This window comes from Bidens hawaiensis, unplaced genomic scaffold (assembly GCF_021521415.1).
Source record: "Bidens hawaiensis isolate Kalapana, Puna unplaced genomic scaffold, B.hawaiensis_p1.1 tig00065956_1, whole genome shotgun sequence".
Lineage (NCBI taxonomy): Eukaryota > Viridiplantae > Streptophyta > Magnoliopsida > Asterales > Asteraceae > Bidens > Bidens hawaiensis.
In genome coordinates, this window is record NW_027501735.1 from 45,205 (window position 1) to 51,375 (window position 6,171).

General features: G+C 44.7%; 1 pseudogene; it reads right to left on the bottom strand.

Annotated features, from left to right (window-relative positions):
- Positions 1-268: 268 nt before the first annotated feature.
- LOC143604596 (zinc-finger homeodomain protein 2 pseudogene) lies at positions 269-1,237 on the bottom strand (annotated as a pseudogene).
- Between the last annotated feature and the right edge of the window lie 4,934 nt (positions 1,238-6,171).

Genomic DNA, 6,171 nt, shown 5'->3' on the forward strand with positions numbered 1-6,171 from the left:
AAGCAGGTGAAGATGAATTTAATGATATAACTTATCATTAAGGAGATGACAGAAGCTAAGCCTTGCATGTCTAACACGTCTTCCTGATTCATCTTCAGCTATTCTCATCGTTTCTCTCACTACATTTACTTTTATTCTAATTTTGGAAACGAAACTGAACATTAATTTACATGTTTAGATTAATAATTTAGAGCACTGAACATGAAATTATCAAACGATTAATCAATCAACATTCAGCCTTCGGATCTAATTAACAAAATTACTACAAACTAAAACGTTTACATTCATCCTACCAAATTATTGTTTCAAAACGTGTTGTTCCGAACACGCAAACCATCCCAAACCCATCACGTGAGACGTAACTCAGCCTCAATCAGCAACAAGGCGAGATTGGCGCTTAGGATCGGTTTCGAACCCACGACTTCTAAGTTATTGTTCCAAGTCTTACGCCTCCTTAACCAACTGAGCTACACGACGAGGACATCCTACCATATTAACTAATAATAATAATAATTTTCTGCATCTATAGTTGTTCACTACAAAATTAGGGTTTCTTACCAATAGTATGCTTATTATTATGCATCCACACCTTCAACACATGCCTTTTCACTCCAGTCTCCGCACAAAATTGCTGTACGGCGCCTTCATCTTGCTTCTGTATACGCCACCCTAACGCCTCCGAAAACGCCACCATTCGGTCCTTCTGCTCCGCCGTAAACTTCGTCCGAAACCTCTTCATTGATCCACTACCACCGCCACCGCCGCTGGAGCTAGGGTTTGATATCTCCTCCAGATCTTCCCGTGAAGTAGACGGTAAAGCTAACGGCCTCTGCTGGTGGTGGTGGTGGTTAGGAGACGGTGATGGTTTCATTGACAGGTAGCCGCTTGGCCGGTGCTTGTGGTGATGCTGGTGGTGGTGGTAGTACGGTGCAGTGGTAATGAAATGGTGTTTTAACGGCTGGTGGCGGTGTACGCTGCTGCTGCTGTCTATTTCCTTACGGTGGAAATTGCGGTGGCAGTTACAGGCGGCGCATTTAAGCGCGTCTAATGTACCGTCATCTCCAGCTGCGATAAACTCGCCGCATCCGTCTACTGCTTGACCGCCGATCTCTACAGCGTGATTCTTTAAACACTCTTTGTAGCGGATATTGTCACCGGCTTTTCGGAAATTGTTACCCGTTTGAAGCTGAATTCCTAATGGTTCTTGTTGCTCCTCATGTTCTTCTTCAAACTCCATTGTGTTTTGATTTTGATTCAGATATGTTTTGTAAGTTGTTGAAAACAAAGGTTAATAATAAGATTAAGGAGGGATAATAATAATAATAATAATAATAATAATATTATGGTGATGAGGATAACTGAAAGAAGAGGGTGTGGACATGAATTAATAAAGCAAAAGTGTGTGAGTTGTTATTTTTAGTGTGTGAGAAAGAGAAAGAGAAAGAGAAAGAGAGTGAGAGAATTGTCTTGTTATGAGCAAAAACATTTGAGGTATGTTTCGATTAATGGAGGAAAATGGTTACCGGATATTGCCGGTAATAATCTGCTCCCCAGGGCTAGGGCATCATTACTGCTGTGCCTCTACTCACAAATTTAACAATTTCTTCATTGCAATTTTACATTAATCACAAAAGGACAAAGTTAGTATTGGATCGATGAAATGATCGATATGAACCGAGCTTGTTTTCAAATAAAGTTCGTTTAGTTATCGAGCCTTATGGGGGAAGCCGGTTGAACCTTGATGAGTTTTGTTTATTTTAAAGTTTTACCTATTTTGTATTTTATGTATCAATTTCAATCTGCACAACCGAGCTTTAACTTACTTAAAGTACTACACGAGCTCGAGCCATGTTTATGTTTGTTTAAGGTTTTTTTAAATATGAATAAATATTAAACCAGCAGAGCTTGAGCTTAAAAAATCAGAATTTACGAGCCAAGTTTGAACTTTTGTAGTGCGGTTCAACACCGGACTTGATATAAAACTGTTATTGCAACAAATTGTTAAGCATGTTGACATGGCATTGACACTTGGATCATTTAAAGTTACTCATGTTGTGTTGATAAATATAAGTGAGTATATATGAGTATGCAGATAGAAATATAGAACCTTATAAACTAGGAAGACAACTAATGTTTTCCTCGTTTCTGCTTAGAAAAATGCTATATCTGCTACAAATGGTAATCCTTTAGTGTGTTGTATTAAATCGTAATATAGTTTTGAGAGCGACCATTCAATATTCCAAATTGTTGTGAGACCTTCTCCGGTGCAAAGGTTCCACCCCACGAACACCCCCTATCCCGGCACATAAGGCATGTCTACATTAAAATACTGGTGATAATTGAAAGAAAGAAAATGTTTGAAGAGAAGAATATAATCATTCCAAGATCTCCTAAGTATTATTTAAAAGTTTGAACTAATGTTACTTTGTCTAGTTTAAATTGCCAAGCCTGACAACTCATGGGTCTTTGATTGGAATCTCCAAACAAAGCAATTAACTTTGATCGGAATCCAACTTGACCAAAAACAAGAAGATGAACTATTTGCATAGAGAGCATCCGGCATTAGCCCCATAACCGAATGTTCCGAGAAATTACCATCCGGAGTATCCATCTAATGCATCCTGCATGGTTTAAGAAATTAACGCTCAGACAAAAAAATTGTCTTATTTTGATAAATTATATGATCAATGTGTTAATTATATATAAAAGTATGTGAAGAAACACTAAGTGACCCCGGCAGATTACGGATAATCTTAGGGTTAAGTAGATGTTTCCCACGAGGGTTAGGTCCGGCAAAGATGGTTATTCTTCTGATGACCTGCAAAACAGACACCGTGAGCTCGTCACTGAGAAGGGGGGTACCTCCTTGTGACCACCCTCCGGCGTGAGAATCAGACTAGATTGCTCTGAATATAAGTGTATATTAAGAGAAATAGCAAGAGAATGTAAGATATGTGATGATATAAGATCATGATACCGTTCCAAGGTGTTGGAGTATTTATAGCCGAATGTAGGTTTCCAAGCAGGTACAGCTAGCTGTATAATATTCCTTTTCTACCAACTGTGGGCTACGCACGTGCCATGCTGGTGGTTGGTGGGTAGGCAGCGGCTGATAGTGACATGGCCGGCTGTGTACTATTCCTTTTCCACCAACTGCAGGCTATGTACGTGCCACGATGAGGGTTGGTGAGTAGGCAGCGGCTGATAGTGACATTTTGTACTAGAGCGTGCTCCTTCTCGTACTGTTGTCAGTGAGCTGTCACCCTGTGATTGGTTCATGGGCTGCTTTGGTCAGATCTTGTCTATTTTGTCCATACCTTGGCGGGTATAGTATAAAAGATCCTCCAGAAGCGTACGGACTGGCTCATTTGGGCGGGAGTATTCCCGCCTTGCTCATTCCTTCTTCAGGTGACATTACTGAATTATTGAGAGTTAGTGCCTTGTGCGTGTAGCCCTACTATTAGTGCGGGTAGCCTTCCCTGATGGCTTGTATCCGCAGCTGCGGGAACAGGCGGGGTACTTCACCATTGGGAGGCTTTTCCTGCGGGAACAGCTGGCGTACTGCGCGTAAGGTCTTCATCTCTCTGAGCATGGTGGGTCCTGCGGAACCAGTTGGTCTTTGCGCAGACGTCCCTCTTCAAGGTGAGTCTTGCGGGTCCAACTGGGCTCTGCTGGGACCTACCTCTTCGAGTCCCCCCAGTCCAATGTTCTTTTCATGAATTGTTAATAAGTGAGGTGAACTTTTGGACTTAAGCAAGGGGTTTTGAAAAGGGTTTTTAGTTTTAAGGTTTTCCGTGGGGATTCTTCCCGCGGTTTTCCTAATGTCACGTGCAGAAATTCCCGACTTTTCTGCTTGATCTTTGGGTATGATGCGGGTAGGTGTGTAACCTCCTCGCAAGTCAGGAGCGTTGAGTTTCACTTGTGTAGATTCTCCACGAGGTTTTGGTAGTTTTAGACATAGTGATCAATTATGTTAAACAACCAATTCCATCTTTGAGCTTTCAAACAATCTAGTTCTCAGCGTTCCCGCTATGCGGGGATGTTATTTCCCTTTCCACAAGCATGGCCCAGAAGATCATTCTTGGTTTTAATTCCCTGCAAGTGCTAAGTATGTGAAGGGTTTCGCCTTGACACTGTACCCGCACTCGTCTTATAGTTTCTTGACTTCCAAGGTATTCTGGCTTCAATTCCTTGCAGGTGCAGTATGTGAAGGGTTTCGCCTTGACACTGTACCCGCACTTGTCTTACGGTTTCTTGGTTACCAACGTATTCTTGGCTTCAATTCCCTGCAGGTGCTAAGTATGTGAAGGGTTTCGCCTTGACACTGTACCCGCACTTGTCTTACGGTTTCTTGGTTACCAAGGTAAGGGGGTATATTCCCTCTTATTTTTGAATCTTTGAATCTTTTTGAAATTCGAAGAGTTGGTGAAAGGATAAGAACAGTCCAAACTGTTGAAGGGACGTTAGCGTCGTCCGACGGTTTCTTCTGACAGTTTCAGGACGTGAAGGAAGTTATGGCGACGTGACAGTATATGGTCATTCCAGACGCTTTTTCAGACGCGTGGGCGCAAGTTTTCGGGCGCGTGGGCGCGAATTTTACGGCACGCGTCCTGTCGACAGCTGTTGCCAGCTTGCTTTCCACGTGTCGTTGTCTCATTGTGCCTGCGCTTTTCCCTCTCCCCGCATTAAATTCATCGCATTCATTGCGATGGGTATATAAAGGGGGAAGATGATGCATCTCAACTTACACCTTCACTTCACTCTTCTTCTTCTAAACGATTTCTGGCGAATACTCTAACTTTTCCGCCGAGCATTCTCCTGAAATCGTTCTCTTTCATACCTCCAAAACATGTCTTCCATTCATGATCCTGAGGCTACTGCGGAGGAGTCCGACGTATACCCTGAGAACCTGATGTCCGCGTCTGACAAGGACGATAAGAGTACTGCTGGCGAGTGCCAGTGTGCTCTTTCCGTCGACCTTTATCAGTACATCGTCAAGAAGTTCATGCTCGAACCTTTCGAGCCTGAGTTTCCTGAGCCTCACCAGACGGTGTACGATGCCCCCAAGGGCAAGATAGGGGTGTATGCTGCATTCTTCATTTATGGGAATCTCAGGTTCCCATTGACGAAGTTTGTGTACCGTGTTTTGGAGAAACACGGTGTACACTTAACGGAGGTGCACCCGATGACGATCACAAAGGTTCGCCACTTTGAATGGGTGTGCCACATTCTGGGCGTTGAGCCCCGCGTCGACCGCCTGATGACCTTCTATTCCTGGAGGTGCATCCAGGGCTGGTACACCTTGATCACTCGGATCAAGGGTTTGAAGATCTGTGCTACCGAGCGCAGTCTTCGGTCTTGGAAGCAGGAGTTCTTCTATATCTCTGCCCGTGTCGTCCCTATTACGATGATTCAAGAACGGGAGGGCACTCCCCAACATTCACGCCTCCAACTACCAGGAGGCGGAATGGTTTACCAAGATCTCCCGGATCCAGACTCCGGTTTACAGCTTTGCGGAGTCTGGGATGGTGATGCTTGGGATGAGCCGGGTATGGAAGGATGCCGGTTCTGGGACGCCGCAAGTACCTATCATCCTCGAATACGGTTTGAATTCTACTCCCTACGGTATGCTCCGTCTTTTTTGCTGATTTAGGGTTTTTCTTCTAACTGTTTCTCTTCTATTTTCAGAGGGAAACAACTTGCAGTCGCTTCTGCAACCGCGTGAGAGCGGTGGTCCCGCTCGGCTGGGTATTCGTGCTCTTGATGAGAACGAGTTGCCCATCCTGGAGCAAACGGCGGATCGGTTTATGGAGGTCTACCCGCCAGGCCACGAGATTCTGAGCGCCATGCGGCCAGGTAAGGGTTTCTTTAACCCCCGCCCTCTCCATGCTCGAACCTCTGCTGGAATTCCTCTAATTTTGTCATCTTCTGATGAGGAATCCGCAGATGGTCCTTTCTTCGTGAGGAAGAAGAAGGCTGCTGGCGCGAAGGGCAAGTCGAAGGTTGCCTCCACTGCCGATCAGGGGAACCGGTCTGACTCGGAGACCGAGAGCGAGGAGGCAGTGGGGAACCCTGGTGATGGTGAGACCACTGTTCCGGAGGTTGAGACAGCTGTCACCTCCGGGCAGCCCAGTACAACGACGGTAACCGGCATGAAGAGGCCGGCTCCAT